This window comes from Rhyacophila brunnea, unplaced genomic scaffold (genome assembly GCF_057557595.1).
Source record: "Rhyacophila brunnea isolate RB1 unplaced genomic scaffold, BYU_Rbru_1.0 scaffold_5, whole genome shotgun sequence".
NCBI lineage: Eukaryota > Metazoa > Arthropoda > Insecta > Trichoptera > Rhyacophilidae > Rhyacophila > Rhyacophila brunnea.
The window spans coordinates 46,859,838-46,879,506 of NW_028233170.1; positions in this window are offsets into that span (position 1 = coordinate 46,859,838).

The following is a 19,669-nucleotide window of genomic DNA, read 5'->3' on the forward strand; positions in this document are numbered from 1 at the left end:
GTATTGAATGATATTATGTCAAATGTTAGCATGTGGCGCCCGTAATCAGCAGACAATGTATACTGTGCGTCTATTCTATACTTATCGACCGCTAAAGTGTTATAAAGTGATAAATATTATCAAACTTACAGTAGGTTTGTATCAAAGTATTAGCACTTATTGTAACAATTACAATAAGATGTTTGTAATTGTTACAATAAGTCCTAATACTTTGATATTATAAACCTACCCTAAGTTTGATAATATTTATCACTTTAGCGGTCGATAAGCATAGAATAGACCCACTGGTGCATCTATCTATAACCATCCATTTTCAATGAAGTAATTAAATAGTTATCTACATTTTTCTCATTAGAATTTATTTCCTGAACGATGTTTACAACAATCATATTGTTTAAAAGCAATACAAAATACAAACCAATTTAATTTATTATTAATACGTATGTATATAAGGTGATTGTATAATTGTATCTATTGTGTATAAAACATTATGTAAGCATTCGTGTTATGCATTGATTTGTTCATAATAAAGCATTGTTGCACACAATTTTCGTATCGAAACTGGTAAATAACGACAATGACAGATTAAATTAAATCGTGAAATCAATTCTACAATAATAAATTGATAAATTCCTCGCAATGGAAACGTACAAAACAAATTTGCCTTTTCAATGATTTTTATTATTTGTGAAAATTCAATGCTTATTATGTCTTTGGCCGCAATCCGTTTTTTGTTGAAATAAGGAAACAAATTATTAATATTTATTGTAATAATGTGTTCCTGTCTGATCAATACCAGGGACTGCAATCCCGGACTTAGTTTTCGATTCCGGGATTTAGTGATTAGTATTTCCAAATCTAAAAAAAATATTTTTTTTAGAAAGATTCTTTACGTTAAGAAATATTATTTTTTTCTAATGAAAAAATAACGTGCTATCCTAAATAATCCCACGTACTAGGTATATCAAGATTAACTAATGAACATTCATTCATTTAAGGCGAAGTCTTCACTGAGCCTTTTTTAATGAGGCACCTAGCGGGAAAATACGAAGCTTGCAATTTGAGACACTTTTTTGATAATTTAAAATTTCAACTGTATTAATGAATAAATATGTATCTGAAAACATTTAAACTTACAATTGTAAAAAATGTAATAAAATGTAAATTTGTTGAATCGGACTGCATCCTATTATTACATATTATATTTTATGGTCATATTTATTATTAAAATTTAGTTTATTAAGTTTTCTAAGCATTACCTAAGAGATTTTTGACTAATTCATAGTTTTAATATTTTTTATATATATTTTAAAAAACATCGATTTTAATAAAAAATATAAATGTGTATAGCTTGAAATCCTTTTTATTTATATTTTTAAAATTGCAAGCTTCGTATTTTTCCGCTAGGTGCCTCTTTAAAAAAGGCTCAGTGAAGACTTCGCCTTAAGATTCCTCGGTTGGCTTAGTCAGTAGAGTGGTTGTCTATGAAACTGTGTAATGTAGGGACATCTACCCTAATATTGTAATATGCATTTGATCGAGTCCACATACTTAATGGGTTGGGCGAATGGTTAATAACGGTTCTTTATTTAAAACAATAACACATAAGCCCATATTATCCGTTTGGTAGCGAATATGTAATTTAAAAAAAAAATGTTAAGCTAAATTCCCTATTATTATGACAAAAGGGTGGAAATCAACGCTCGTAATAGAACATTTTACGAACCAGGGCGCACGATAATTTTCCGAAAATATTAACAGAGTTATCTAATTTTATGTATATTTTAGATAAATAAGTGTTTCATTTTTTTGTTTTATGACCTATCTACCTCAGACGGTCAATTTATTTTTTCCTTGAGACGGAGTGATAATTTTGCCGATTTCATGAACCGGAACGGCACTCCGGTGCGCTCCGGTCCATTTTGAGCCCCGGTGGAAATAAACAAAATAGTATCATTTATAATCATATTAAAGAGTTCAACAAGCAAAATATGGAGTAAAGAAATGTATGTATTGATTCCAGTGGCGAAGACTCCATACTAGGCGATTATTTAAAGCCTACCTTCTTAAGATTTTTTTTTTAAATTTTACATTGACATTAAAATAAATAATATATTTTATCTATAATTATAATATATTATAATAGTGATATCTCGTTTCGCTTCACATATTGTATGGATTATGTTCGCGTGAATCGAAAGTTTTTTTATATGTAGTTTGTTTCTCATAATTTCAAGACGTCTGGCGCAGCCCATACAAATCTTTAAGCTATTTAAGGATCGCTTACATATTACGTATGTGCACATTTATTCAAAATAATTAATAAGATAATTTAAAAAATAATTACTACGGGATTCAATCACATGATTGATTGTTAAAAATATAAAATAATTTATCTCGTGATTTTTATTTATCAGGTAGTTTATTTATAGACTAAGACAATACTTTATTCAGTCAGTTATGTTAGTTGAAATCTGATATTGTACATAAGTCTGTGTTTTAAATATAGAAGTATTTTAAAATGTCTAGTTTTACGGGTTAAATTATAAATTGTTATGGAGCAGATATACAACAACGGATTTTTTCAAAGATGACAATATATTTTGAGCGTATCTTGCGTATATATTTTTTTAGGAAAATATATAATTAAAATCAATTGCTTAATTTTATACCATCAGTGAGATTTTGAAATATTATAGATTTTTGTGTACCTATTCATCAGTAGTAATATCGGACTATCTTCTTATTTCCCGTAAATATATCTAACAAATGTGCTTTCTCCACACTCTACCTCTTTCCAAAAGTCACCCTTTGCCACTGATTGATTCAATGAATCGCTGTGAAGTCTAATCTAGATATAATTAAATACCACATTTTAAAATCCCGGAATTTCCCGGAATTGGTAACCTTAATCAATACTGTGTCAATACAACACGTATATTTTTATTATCAATGCATGCTTTGTGTTTTATTATTTGTAGATTAACATTTTATTAATTAAGGCCTTGATATTATTAGATACACGTCAACACAAATGTACATTTTTTTAAAACTTAAACGTACTCAGTTTAACTGGTGTATTATATGCAATTTTTAACAAAAATATTATATAGTAGTATATTGATACAACGTATATTGAAATATTGATAAAATTTCCACATAGATAAATTTTTATGACCGGATTTTTGCCGTTCGAAACAAGTATCATATAGGCTTTCTTACACTAGATATGTAGAGCCTGAAAATATTGAAAAAACAAAACCCCGGGTCTCTAAAATGTCGATCGCGAAGCAAAATTTGGTCGTTCCCAATAATTACGATTGAGAATTTAAAAAATAATAATGATTTCCATATTGTTCTACAGTTAGGTATACAGTTTCTTATTACCACCTTTAAATATGAATGAAAATAATTTCCAACGTCTAGCTTCTACCATCTAAATAATGTTTCCGATGGATGTGGGGAATTTTGAATTACAGTTGATTGAATAATTATAAAATTACACAATTGAAATCGTTCAATATATGGAAAGTACTGAAACGAGAAAAATTAGTCATATTTACAAGACGTCTATCTTTGAATGTTTATATCAACGTTAGATCATGGAAGAACAGATAATATGAGTCGCTTAGAGTCATAACTCACATTTTTCAATTTTGTCATTTTTTAGTTAAATATACCAATTGATTCTAAAGGCATTATCTATACGTATTAGGAAAAATAGTTGGCTATCAAAAGTCACTTAAACCATGTGAAAATCGTTGGCAGATTTGACTGTTCGTGTCATAACTCACATTTTTCAATGAATACTAACCTAACCTAACCAAACAGAAAACTCTATTTCTCATAGTATTTTGTGTGTCATAGGAGTATTATATATACATATATTTTTTAAATAATGTAAGTCGACTCACTCACTCATTAATATTCCAGAGAGTTCAATACTTTTCTTCTAATTACAAAAAAAACAGTGCTCTGGTGGTATTTTTTCGATTATCTCAAAACTCGATTTTTGGAATATGTGAGTTATGACTCTAGGCAACTCATATATTAGGTAAGTACATATATATGAATTTCCATTTTCTCATATGAAATTTATTAAATCCAAATATTGAACATGTTTTAAGGATGACTGTTTGCGTTTTGCAAAAAGTAATCATAAGCCGAATTATTTAAATATTGCTTATGATATACGATGTTAAATATCTCACTAATAATACATAGGTATGAATATTATATTATTATTTTATTTTTGCAGATATTTAACGATATTTTGCCTTTTAAAATGATTTTTTTTAACTTTAAAAAACTAAAAAAAGCAACAACAAAAATTCTTAAAAGATCCTTATTAGAAGTCGATTGCCATAAAAATTAAAATAGCAAGTAGGTGGTAACTTCAAAAAGGCAAGATAAGCAGATATTAAAAAACTATACTTAATAATCAATAAATACTTGTAAATATCTTTATTGTAGTGTGGCTTTTTTAATTTAAAATAATCGCATAGTAAAATCACACGAAAAAGAGATAAAAATTGGCAGATTTTATAACAAAATATAAGCTATGGAAATCTGCATGAAAACTACTGTATAATTGGTATCCTTGTCTACTGTCATCGACCTGATACAAATTGATTTTAAATCTAAAATTTTATAAAGTCTCATTAGCTTGAATTGATCATTTTTTTTTAAATTAGGTATACTGGAATCGTTCTACAGTGAGATTAAGAACAATTCGCAGTTGTATTGGCATAGTTTGCTACAATCTACAATGTTTGTTTCAATGGAAGCAAACAACACCAATAAAACCGCGATTCTACTGTATAACGATTTCAGTAGATATATAATATATCCAATATATATAAGCTCAAGATTTTTTGAATAAATCGCATGTCTTTATTTATTTTTAATTTTTGGAGAAATAATTGATATTATATTAAGTGAAAAGGTGGTAATGACAAACTAGGTCTAAGTTTTTTGAGTCTTTCCATTCGGTCAATTCAAATTATTAATGACAGTATTTTGATGGTTAGTTTAATATATTTTTTTACCTTACATCTACTTTTTCGGTTTATTATTTGCAAACTCTTTACTGATGAAAAATAATAATTTTACACAATTGACTAAAGGACAGATATATATTGTTCTTATTTCTCAACGTTATAGCGCCTGTACACTTGCATGAATTTACTTGCACCAATAGTATGTATTTTAAACTATCGGGATATTAACTGCTCACACGTAAAAGTGCCGACTGTCTCTCCAATCTCATTCTTCAAGCGTAAGCGAGGTACGATGTTGTCATTGTATGGTACTATTTGACAGGTTCGTATAGTAATTGGTAAATATCAAAATGGTCTGTGCGATGTAGTTTGTAGTAGGTACTATCGTTCTACTGCGCATGCGCACCGTCATGTTAGTACTCATTATTACGTGAAAATTCAGAAGCTTCTGAACTTTTTTGATCTATGCATGCGATCTTCCAACTTGCACGATAATGTCTACGTGTTTACACGTGCAATCTGTTGTTATAGTTATGTCAGCAGTAAATCCATACACTCACATATAAAAGGGGTATTACATTCCAGATTTGACCTCTTCCACAAGTGTCATCCAACAGCTCACATTCCTCACCAATCATCTTCAGTTCACAGGCCTTTTACATCCTGTCCGAGTAATTTTGCATACAATCACTCCACTTCTTTCCTGGTCTGTTTATGTCACTAAGTTACCCTTACTTAGTCACGTTCCTAGTGTTCTTTCATCTTGTATTCTTTTATCAGTTTCGTCACTGTCCGTCCATTGCATTCTTTGCAGCTTACGCGGGTTCTTGTTACCTGTAGATATTCCGTAAGGTTAGTTGTATAGTGTGGGTTCAAAGATGTCTATACGATAATGAAGAGAAATATACTACAACACATATTGCAATGAATCAGTTATATTGTTAGCTTTTTAAAGTAGAGTTAGGTATTTTATGTTCCGTACCTCTTATATCCAAAGATTGATACAGTTTTTTATATCTCCCGATAATCAAAGCGTTCGTTTTCTCCACTAGCAGGTGTAAGGGATTATGTTTGATTATCCTTTTTTGCGGCTGTAGCCCCTCCCCCCAATTTGCGAATCGCAGTTTACATTTCTCATTTGAATTGTCAATACAATTTGCATGAAACCGCGAGAAAAAACGCGAACGACTCTGTGGTTGGACGATAAGGCAGGGAAACGCGTGTATAGTTTTCGATATTGTATTAATATATTTTTCTATTTCTCGCTTTTAAGAATGATTGAGTACTGAGCTTTAACAAGTCTCTGAGATCCACAATAATTAGAGAAAAGTTTTATTATTTACAATAAAAAAACGATACTTCTCAATCTGAAAACGGATTTTTTTTTAATTCACAAAAGCTTATCAAAGCTTTCGAATATACTCATGAAAGGAATATTTTATTAGCGGGTAGGTACTGAAAAACATCTTAATATATTATTATCAAAGCTTTTTTTAAAAATCGTGTTTTTGAGAGAAAATAACTAGAATTCTGGAGAAACCAAACAACCAATCTTAATTTATATGAAAAAATATATGACATGAATTATTGTCGAACTGTCGACATCAACTTTCAGCCACAATAGATGACTTAGTATCGTAGCCATCATTTTCCTTAATGAACACTTTTTAGTATAGCGATGCAGACTAAACTTTTGAGAGTTATACAAAAAATAGCCTATGGGATCCCTAATTTAATCTAATAATAAAATAATTACAAGATAAAAAGAACTTTTTATATACAACGTTTTTAAATTTTCTGTTGAATTATTATGCTCAATATGCTCAAACTTGTACTTGCTATGAAGTAAATAAAAAACAAACAAATATAGAATGCAGAAATGTCATTTTGACATTTCATTTTGATTTCCACAGTCTTTTACTTTTTACGGATTTTTCTGAAATAACTTTCCATACAAAACAGAATTAACTGAAAATGAATTCAATTCCGCTTAAAGATGGCTAAAAGTATTAAAAGAATGCATTGGCATTGTGTTATGATATATTCCAAAAGTTTCAAATGTCTAGCTAGTTGGGAAGTTAGTTAAAAATCGATTGCAAGATTTGTACTGGACAAACAACCACCGGACAAACAAGAATACGAGCTAATAAAAACGTTGTAAAATGGCAATTATTATGCGAAACTGTAACATGCTTCAGTGATTTTCTAAGGGAAAACACAGAAGAGGATTCACCATCTTTGAATTTTATATTATATTATAATTTTAATATTTTATAATTATACTGATGTTTACGGGTTTTTGACAGAAACATTTTCACTTGATTTTAAAATTTACTTGAATAAAAAACATTAAACTCTTTCCATCTCAATAAGTCATTAGTTTGTTTGTACTTTGATTGCACGTTATTTGAAAGTCATATAGGTATTTACAATAGCTATGTTATATATAATCTAATATGATCTCTATCTCTCTAGGTCGAGTACATGTTTCATACATGCTATATTGTATCCATAATACCATCCCATTGATTATTAGGTGAAAAAAAATACCATACCGTTGAACAATATCAATTTTACATTCACACGTGGTAAATAAACATTCAAATATTGATTTAAACAATAATGATAAGTCTCGGTTTGTTGAATTCCAATCGATTTCCTCAAAATAATCGAGTAAACGTAATGATAGCTGGAATATAAACGGTTCAATCTTAATACTATCCACACATACCAATACAATATAAGTACCTACCTCATACACAGTGACGTACGTGTGTTAAAGTTGTATCTTGTTTAAATAAAAGAATGATGTGACTTAGTTTGTTTAGTAAAGTAATGAAATTAAATTTATTATAGGCAAGTAGTTAATATTCGGACCATATCATAGAAGGGAGCAGCTGGCTTAATTTTAGTATTTTGAGGTATTAAATTTGCAATATAGTAAGTAGCCCATTCTTTTAAAAATGTCGATAAAGGGCCATAGTTTTGTGTGATAGTCGAAAATGGAGAATTTTGGGTATCTTTTGGTCGACGTGTTAAAATTGAGAATATAGCACTTTTTCAAATTATTATTTTTTAATTAATTACCTTTTTATTCACAAGATTTAAGAATGTTACATTGTAATTATTGAACATACATAATTTTTACAACACTTCTGGGAAAATATAATATAACCGATAGAAAAAATCTTTTTGAAAAAAATAAGACGGAATGGAACCTGCATCTCTCGGGTTTCGCGCCCACGCACATATACCACTATGCTAAAGGTAGGTACCATACTTAATTACGAGTACCTACGACAAATATTAGCTAATGGCTCTTATAATACTCTCCAAAGTGCTTTATAAATTGAGCTACTATTGGCTATCGGCTTTCCTATTTTAAATCAAAGTAGGTATCACTTTAATTACTAACCGACGTCACGGATCACTCCAAAATATTTTAGTGTTGTAGCTTCCTTGAACTTGTTAATAATTTTTAATTATTTACTTTTTTATTCAACGAATAATTTACAAGATTTAAGAATGTAACATTCTAATTATTGAACAAACATAATTTTGAAAACACTTCTGAGAAAATATCGTAGGTGCTTTGTAAAAAGGGCGAATTAACCAAAATGCTATTTTACAAGAGGAGGATTTTTAACTTTTGACATTTATTTGTTTATTACCTGTGGATGATTATAAATATCTTACAAGTTTATAATAAAGCTTAGAAAGAATACTGTCATTATAATAGGCATTATTATATAATGTTTTAAAAGGCCTAATATGTATTATTCGCTTTTTATTCGTAATTTTAGTCGATTAGACATACAAATTCGCCGTTTTTACACAACAAAGCTAGTAGGGTACATATTGTATTTTCATTAAAATCTCGATTTCGCCAAAATGGCTGATTCGCCCTTTTTACAAAACACCGACGATATATTATAACCTATTATAACTTGGAGTGGTCTTTTATATTATCCATCACAATTTCGGTTGAAACTGGATTTTGGAAAATTTTGACGATAAATGAAATGAAAATGAAAATAAATATATTTTACGACGCTACTGTAATTTTATAAGTAGGTAGGTAGGTATCGTTGCTCGGTCCAGTCTCCGGTATGATTATATTGTACGGACGGATGTATCGACCAGAGGAGGGCATTATCTGCAAATCAATGCTTAACACGGCGCTAAGAGATTGGGTTGACGGCTGCTCGCAAACAAGATTGCCCACCAGAGAAATGCAAACTGTATAAGGATAATATATCACCAATAAAAATGTTATGTATGTTGATTATAAAAAGATATACAATGTCATAGGTACTAACATACACATGGTAACTTGTCAGCACAAATCATTCATGAATAAGCTAATTCATGAACGTTTGCTTTGTCCATTTGAGTTAGACCTGAAACTTTTCACAATTACGTTATAGTCTTTTTTTAGAGGTCCAGGTCGAATTTTAGTTAACGAAATATGAGTATCTATTTATATTTCCAAGATTTTAGGCTTCGATTATTTTTTTAATAGTCAGTTCAGAATCATATTGTGAAATAATTACAAAATAAAAAGAACTTTTAAATTATTATGCAAACTGAATTATTATTAAATAAACAAACAAATATAGAATACTGAAATGTCATTTTGATTTCCATAGTAACGCACGTATATATTAATAATTAAGTTGCTAGGACCACCCATTTAGCAACCAACAATAGTGGATTGGATTACGGATTTTTTCCTAAATAACTTTTTATACAAAACAGAATTAACTGAAAATGAATTCAATTTTACTTAAAGATGGCTAAAAGTATTAAAAGAATGCATTGGCATCGTGTTCTGATATATTTTAAAAGTTTTAAATGTCTAGCTAGTCGGGAAGTTAGTTAAAAATCAATTGCAAGATTTGTACTGGATAAACAACCACCGGAAAGATAAGAATACGAGCTAATAAAAACGTTGTAAAATACCCATCGATTTAGATTTTGGTACTTTGGTACTACTACACTAGAAAGCGTCACATAGTACCTATAGAAAAAGAAATGAATGGTACATAATATATTGACCATTGGGAGGTAAGCGTTGACTATATTGAACAGAGAGAGCGATTCTGATGCATTGGCTTTTGTCATACTTCAATTTTACAAGTTTTTCAGTATGTCACTATGTTGATACTATCTAATACTTAATTTTCAGGAGAGTCAAAAGAATATTAAGTTACAACCTTTGACGTTTTAAATTAAATGAACGAAATATTGTGTGAAGAATTAAATGAATCTTCTCATACAATTTTCTAATACTTTCGTAATAAATAGATACATCCAAATGAAACTGACGGAAAAAAGAATTTTTCCTACATTGTAATTACAGACAATTTTTAAACGCTATTACTTTGTTTTCTTCCCAACGCGCCTGTAGCCCAATGTCAGTTGTGTGTGGCAATGTACCTACATAAAACTGGACTCAACCTACATTGCAATGAGGGCGATTCTCACAGACTTTAGTCAGATGTTATTACCCATACTAGGTACCTACACGATACTAAAGGTTGACCCATAGAAATTCGGCGAAGGCCCTACAGATATTAATAAACGTGCAATTGTTAAATTATCACGTTTTTAGCAGTGTGTGCAATTAAACAGATTATTTATTTATGTTAATGACTCTTTTAATAGAAACATTACATTCTTTGGTTAGGTTATTATTGTAAAAAATAATGGACTATCACGGAGTAAGGAAGTGTCACGGAACAAGCTCAGTTCACCCTATCTACACACATATTTTTGTTCTGATATTGTATTTTATTGTTGTGCGAAGTCCACGAATTTTTTGACGTTGAATCGACTGTCTTAAATACACTCTAAACTATCTAGTTGAGCTTTTTAAGTGGACTGTAATTATTTTAAGGGAAGATGAGAAGGTCGGATCTAGGGGTGGGGGCGATGGAACAGAGTGCCGGCCACTGACCTTCGTGTTGATATTTGATGGCTCCGTGGTTGGTTTTAACTGTCATTTGGGCGGTATTGTTGTTTTGGGTCACCCGGTTCGTGCACTCACACACTTTGTGGCACCGTTTTATGGGAGGTGAGAGTGTATGAATGATGATGATATATTATGCATGAGTCTGTATCTATTGAGTCAATCACTTAAGCGACGGAAAGCTATTAGAAACCCGCACACGTCCGCTATCGAAATGCAACTGAATGTTCTTTGTAACACCGTCTCTCATCACACGTAATTGTTTATTGATTGTCTGGTAACAATAACATTGGGGATTAGGAGGTGGATGAGGAGATAAGGAGTGGAATAGGAACATAAATGGCCCAACCACTATCCGTTATTTTACAATTGAGGTTTTCAGAGATATTTCATTTACAAAATGGTGTTTCCTATCCTTTCTTCTATTTCTTTAGGTATACATATCCGTCATAATTGTGTAGCAATCATACTACTCAGCACTAAATAAGTGACATACTTTAATAATATGTATGTTGTCAAAACAAAACAATAGAGCGATAATATTCGTCAGCATTTATTCAATCGTAACTAGATCAGTAGGGTCTGTTTTTATTTGTTAATTCCAACAAAATATCTTATAATCTATGTACTACATTTGTGTAAATTGGAAGGACAATGCATGAATCTTCACTAAAATCATCGAGTCCGCCACGAGACGCACTACTATTGTCACGAGTCCTTCACTCTAGTCAATGTAATTCCACTCTAATCAAGTCTCTCAGTTCATTAATATAATCAATCTCTTGATCACATCGATCTTACCAGTAGGCACATCATTACATGCGATTATAATCTCACGTTATCATCCTTATTATTCTTGAAACAATCAATAAACTCTCCTCCAAACATCCATGCAACAACGACAGTCTGTCTCCTTATCATCTACTGCCAAATTGTAATATCGTTTAATACTATTATGAGAGTAAATGTAATTTATTTTATTTCACGACCCGATTTAAATAAACGATTCCTTTATACTTATATTTTTCAAATTTAGAATTTGTATTTACGTGTATGTTTAATACGTTTTCTCCTTGTTTCGTTGTCTTACAGATTTTCATATATTTCTTCTCATGCGTTACAGATAATTCAAGAAAAATATGGGTGGTTCATAATTATTATTGCTCAAGTCCATTAAAACGGATCCTGAAATATTTAGAGCTACATTAAAATTCATTTTGTAAAATTCAGGAATGTTTTCACTGGATAATAAATACTTAAGTACCATATTTTGATAGTACATGGATCAATTAAAATAAATAGTCGAAACATAAAGTATATTCAGGCTTTATTAATATTAGCAAATTAATGTTAGTAAATACCTCTTTATGCTGCTGAAGGAACCTGTCAAAATGGACATTCACATTCAATTTGATCTCTTATCAATACTAGTATTTCCATTTATGCGGAAAATTGTAGTGCTACGACTGTGATACGATACAGAAATCTGTTTTATCTAGTCACTGAAAAATCAAATTTAATGAACATTGGACTTGATCATTACCGACTCAAGTAGAAAGCTGATACATTCACAACGACTGGTCCTACTTTTCCCGCCCCTCCCGTTGTTGTCTATGGATGGCCTGTCATTTGATTTGAAAGATGTGTTACATGATAAATAATACACTAGCATTAACACACCTTCTACAAATGTAATGCATAGATCAATGCGACATATTTTTTGGAAATAGATATTACCACCGGTTTTTGTGTAAAGGACTAGTCTGACTTTAACAGCTGATGAATATTATTTATAAATAACACTTATAGTTAATATTATTATATTTGATTTGAGAATTTTTTATAATTTAATTTGCAACGAGAAATGAGAAATCAATTTGTCAAGCAATCTGGGATCTGATTTTGACAGCTGAACAGTGGAACTCGTTGCTTGTGCAAAAAGTTATGCTCAGGCTTTATTAATCTAAAGATGGCGCTGACTTGATCCATAATTATTGTGAACCACCCATATATTGTATAAGGTAATTGGCACCAAATAATATAAATGTATGCACACCTACTTTGAATTTGTTGGGGAGTTGGGGTCTAATCGGACACGGTGAAAAAAAGTAAACGCACGGACATTAGGCAAATTAGGGCGGCCATTACGGGCAGTCAGTCTCTCAAGTAAGTATCGAGACTCGAGCCGCCGCAATGAAATAAAACCGAACCGATTTGTACATTTTCGATCTGATTAAATACGGGACGTCGTGATTCTCGTTCAATGAGTAGACATTATGGAGTAAATATTATGGAATTGACCGGGCCTTGTGACAGGGGTCGTTCTGATAATGTTTTATTCCCTTTACAAAATAATTACAACTAGCTATTCTATTCAGATTGCTAAGCCAAAAACGCACAACTTAAATATGTAGTTTTAATTATAAATATAACCATGGCCCCCACATCCTGAAGCGGGCCCCCTACCTATCGCTAAGGATAAAAGCAGTGTTTTCCAAATGGTGTACGCGGAAAAATTAATATGTATATTAGTGATTTTGAATTATGGAGTTGTCGAGTATTACACAATTAAAAATTGTATCGTACAACCACATAATTTTAAATAAAAATATTACTGAAGGAAAATAGTAGAATGAGCCCTTGCCCTATGCAACATCGTTTTTACCAGTACCTGAAGATTAAAAAATCTTAAAACAATCATTTTAATGTGAGTTAGAATCTTTTGGAATTCAATTCTCGTAATATTATAAAATTGTGCCAAAAAGATCTATGCAGTTTAAACATTTCTGAAATAAATTAAGTTAATTTTTCAACCCCACATACACTACAAATTTAATAAATCCAATCAACCGACACAAAAATTTAATTGCAATTATTTTTATTATGTAACCGATTTAAAATATTATAACAATAATTATATATATTTTTTTACATATATAAAAAGCATAAATAAGTCGGCGAGGGCACGCAAAAAGGCTCGGGGGCACCTACGCCGTGTGGACAGGACAGTGACGTCTCGTGGGGGTAGGCAGATTGAGCGTCGCTTGGGGGCGGCAGTTACTCGAAGGGCGGCAAATCGAGGAGAATCATTAAATATATATAGGAATAGGTAGGTACCTAAATTTAGTAATAACGGAAATATCTTTCCATTAAAAAATTCAGCTCACTGCTTGGAAACAAAATGTATTAATTAGCATAAAAAGTTTAACAAGACTGTAATTTTTCGTCGGGTTCGCGATGTCTAGTTTACTTCCGTTGTTTTTGGACATAACTCCTTGATGACCAGCAATGACACGTGCAGATTTGCGAATTATATTCGAATTATAGATAGGTACATACTTAGGTAGGTACCTAATTCATTTATCTAAATATTTTTGCTAGTCATTTGCAAGTTTTGAAAGGATGTCAGGTATATTTTTAAATATATCTGAAACCGTGGACTCGCAATATCGTCTATTGAAGTAGAGATGACGTTTAAATTCAATTTTGTGGTAAGTATATATTTTGTTAATAATGAATTTATTAGATATTGAAGTCATGAAGAATAATAAAAAAATACTGTATAATGGGGTGGCATTTTGACGCTGCTTAGGGGCTGCATTTTGTCTAGGGACGTCACTGGGACAGGATTAGGAATCCCTGGCTTACATTATGTCCATCAATAACGTCCTATCTGTAGAAACGTTTTACCTGTATCTACCGATTATCAACGTCTCCTGGCGGAGAACGGTTTTTATTTTTCAAAGTAAAGTACAGCGTAAAGCGCTATAATATAGGTATCGGAGGAATTTAGTCAGTTGACATTCGGCTAATGTTCAAAGAGGATCAATTTACTGATGTGAGTACCGACACAATTCATTATTTAAAAAAAATAAATGACAGGTAGATACGTTTTAATACAAATTGCATCTACTTAGGTACATTCCTTAAATCAATATAATATTATTGTGCTTCAACAATAATAATTCCGTAGAAGTTCTGCTCAAAGAAAATCTCGATACCTTTTACATGTTCCTTAATAAAACTTCTCAATTCTGAAATCAAAATCTAACTGATGTAATCGCATATATCACCGTAAAAAATCACTTTGACTGTGCTAATACAAAAATAAATGTAACGCTCATCTTACACTGCTCCTAAGATGTTACATTCAAAGTGATACTATTCTTAGTGTTAAAAAGGTAAATGTTATTTGGAATGGTCGTGGTTTACCTTTTGTGAATCCGAAGTGCAACGATTCAGAGAACAAAACATTTATATTAAATTGAGGCCGTGAAAATTTGAATGTAATGTGATTAAATTATATGGTTGGGTGTGTTATTGAAAAGGGGAAGTAGGGTTAAACGAGGCAAAATTTATTAAAGTATACAAACTTATATTAAGATTATGGAATTCGATGACTAAGTTTTCCATTTATTTTGTTAATGGTGACTTGTCATTCATTCATTCATTTTGAACCTATAACAGTATTTAATTTTCATGTCTGTATTTTAAAACTGATTATTTCAGATTATCCATTTTTATTAAAGATTCTGCAATAACATATCATTTATATTATCATATTGTTTTGTGAAAGTATTTACTATAGAATAGTTTTATTATATAATATATTTAATCTTAAAATCCGAAGGAAGAGTAGAAAAAACATGCACCTAGATATGAGTCGTCTAGAGTCATAACTCACATTTTGCAATCAATAATGTCAGTTCTGTCATCAAGGCCTTTTTAACCAATCAGGGAACTCTATTTATTATAGTAGGTATGTTGTGTGTCTGCAGTCTTAGAATTGTTATATATATTTAAAAAAATAATAATGTAAATCAACTCACTCATTAATATTCAAGAGAGTTCAATACTTTTCTTCTAATTACAAAAAAAAAACAGTGCTCTGGTGGTTTTTTGGGATTATTTCAAAACTCGATTTTTGGAATATGAACGTTATGACTCTGGGCAACTAACATATCTTTGTAGTTTAATATACCGAATTTAATATAATGAATTCTGTTCTACTTACGTATATTTTTTTTTAGCCTAATTAATATTTATACTTATAGTAGACCCAATCCACGTAGGTAGCTATATAAAAAGTAGCTCATATATGTAGCTAAATATATATATTTACTTGTGCGTAGTGTGTGGTGCCTATCTGTTTATTTATTAGGTAATTTGATGTATTAATTACATTCTTATAATAATTAATGTTATTTGTTGTTTATCTTTGATTAGAGAAAGGTAAAAAAATTAAATGACAACCTTTTTGCGTATACCTAAATGTGTAGGTATATTATTTTTGAATATAATGATACGCATTAAAACAAATAAATTAAAAATTCGTACACGACCAACATTTTAATAAGTAAAAATAATATTTTGTGACTCATTTTACCCCAGGCACCCTTAATATTGGAAAACAATAAACGGTCAATGATATCTCTAAGCTTATCCATTGCCCACTCGTTCCCACTTGGTGATTACGTGTTATACCATCCGTGGTTCAATTGGATAACACAAAACAGATCACTGATCCCTTTCGCACCTTATAAAACATAACCAAGTGTGACGGAGAACAGATTTAATTCGATACTAACGCTTCGAATCCGCGAAACTAAGTCGTGATATTTGAAAAAGTGTATCATGTTATTTAGTTATTTTTTAATGTGTTAAGTATTGGAGGTAATTTGAAAATTTATCCTCATTATGTTCGATCTAATAAGACATCTACAAATAAGTACGGACACGTATAATTTCGTCTAACATCAAACGTTACCCACACGAGTTTGACCGTTCCCAGTGATTTCTTTTTATATTAATATTATTTATTGAGGTCTTCGAGATGTGGTTGGATAGATGTACATATACTAAAAATCCCTCAGACTGACAGGGTAGTCAACAAGCATTGATATACTACTAGATGAGGAGTTCCCATACAAGTGTCATTTTAAAAATGTACCACAAAAGATATTACGAATATCGTCTTATAATATTTCCTTGTAGGTATAATGCGTTAAGACCGTTAACATGGATTCCCGAATTTCACCCATATTGCCCTGGCTGTAAAACTAAATTTACGTTCTTGGAATAGTGAACCTAAGGGTGGCTGCAACCCAAAGCAGACAGATCAAGTCGTCATGCGCTGACTATTAGTTAGAGTAAGATGCAAGCTAGATCGGGCTTACTCAGTAAGTTTTAACATTGGCCGAGTCGCTGAAAATCGGGCGTCATTTTATGATTCATCCAGTAGTATATCAATGTCAACAAGGAACTCAGAAATAATGGGAACTGAAATACCTAACGGGTAAGGAGAAGCAGGCAACCGATCTCGAGTAAGGAAGAATACGGAATAAATTTAAACACGATCTAAACATCTAAAATGTAATAAATACTAGTACAATAAAAATATCTACTTATTTATCTGCTGCCTGCGTAATCTTCAGGGAACTTAGAAGTAATGGGAACAGAAATACCTAACGGGTAAGGAGTAGCAGGTAACCGATCTCCAAAACTTAAACACGTGTCAATAATACGTCATTCGTCGAATACTGATAACTGCTCTCGGTTTATGCATTGACGCTCATTTAATATTGGTGTACACAATCGCACGTCTATAATGCGTGGTTCATTTTCGTAGGACACTCACACATTCAAAACCATGTATCAAAATTTACTGTATTGGTATATAGCCTATCGGAATTCTATTTGTTATCTGTTCTGTGGTAGCTAATGATGACGTGCCTATTTAAATATCAAATAAACAGGAAAGAAAATAGCCGAGAAGTTCTGCATATTACTAAAATTATAAAACTAAGTATTTTGGCCACACTATGAGAGGACAATAATTATTGCATTTCCCAGCATCCTCAAAAACACATAATTTTGACCTTACTTAAAATTATTGAACTAATTAAAATTTTAAGGGGAGAAATTAAGCTGCCGTTTTGTTGGGGGGATAGATTTCAGGTGATCCTCTTTTAAAATATCGACAATGGGTGTACGCACATAATGATGTAGGTACGTAAAGTTAATGCGAGGCTGTTTGGTGCAAAGAGGCGATGTTATACTTGGCTTGGTCACGTGCTGCGGATGCCAGAAGAGAACCTCAACCTGGCTTGCTTCTTCTTCATGCCAACTGGCTTCAACTGGCTTAACACTATCTATATAGTATATACGGCGGAGCTACTGATATGACTTGGAAGGGTGTAAGAAGCATGGCTAACGACATGGATTCTTGGAGGCGCCGCATGGTGTCCTAATGCTCCAACTAAGGGGCGGATATGGCCGAAGAAGAAGATAACAAGTTTGATGCTCTCATAAGAAGTGCATATTTTTCCTTACACGTTCGACCAATGTTACAGAACTTCACGATGTGCTCCGTGGTCGGAATCTAATCACCAGGCCCCCGCGCCAAGGGCGGCTGCCGTCCGGGTTTCAGTTCTAAATTGCCGCCCCCACAATATTTTTTATTTAACAGTAGGTAAATAGTGATATGATAGAATTATGACTTATTGGTATATAACATTCTGTTCATATATTATGGTGAGGGAGGTCAATGGAGTACGAAAACACAATTTATATTTAAAAAAAGTATTATTATCCATGATTATTGCCCTTTTTGACCCTTTTTATTGTCCGTGAAAAAATTAGGTACCTACATATAATTATATTTTGGTAATGTGCAATGAAATTGACCCATACTTTTGAGACTTTGAAAGAGTGCTTTTGAATATTTTACAACGTTTTTCTTAGCTCGCATTCTTATTTGTCCGGTGGTTCTTTGTCCGGTACAAATCTTGTAATCAATTTTTAGCTAACTTCCCGATTAGCTAGACATTTAAAACTTGAATAATATATCAGAACACGATGCCAATGCATTTTTTTAATACTTTTAGCCATCTTTAAGTAGAATTGAATTCATTTTCAGTTAATTCTGTTTTGTATGAAAAGTTATTTCGGAAGAAATCCGTAATCCAATCCACTATAATAGTAGTCTGGGGTCCTAGCAACTAAATTAATAATATATACGTGCATTACTATGGAAATCAAAATGACATTTCAGTATTATTTATATCAAGTACAAATTTTTTTGATCGTTTATAATATGATTGAACAGAAAATTTAAAAACGTTGTATATAAAAAATTATTTTTATCTTGTAATTATTTTTATGTAACTGTGATGCATATATCGTCATAGTTGGGAAATTTTAGTTCTCAATTAAAATATAATAATACGTAGGAAATATTTGTCAAATATGCACTATATCTTCGATTTTCCATCCTGTGGTAAGTGCCGACCTTCTGCAGCAAGGAAGGTACATTAGTATTTCATATATTATGTATCGTAAGATTTAGTTTATGTAATAATTGATAAAATATATAATGTTTTTTAGTAAAATCGTTAAATGATATTTATTTTCGGACTTTTTCTACTCCCTGATTCTTGCTGCCAGGATGTTTTGCACCCTAACACTACCTAATAATTACGTATATATTTTTAATTGTATATATCCACTAGAAATAATACATCGTTGAGTTTGAATAGTAGATATTATGTGTAGTAAAAAATTCGAAGACATTAACAAAACCCACTTTACCCGGTAGACTAAAATGTATCTAAAATGTTATAACAGTTATGGGAATCAAATCAGTATAAGCTATTTCAAACTATGCGGATTGAAATGGTGCGAATTTCAAATTGGCAAT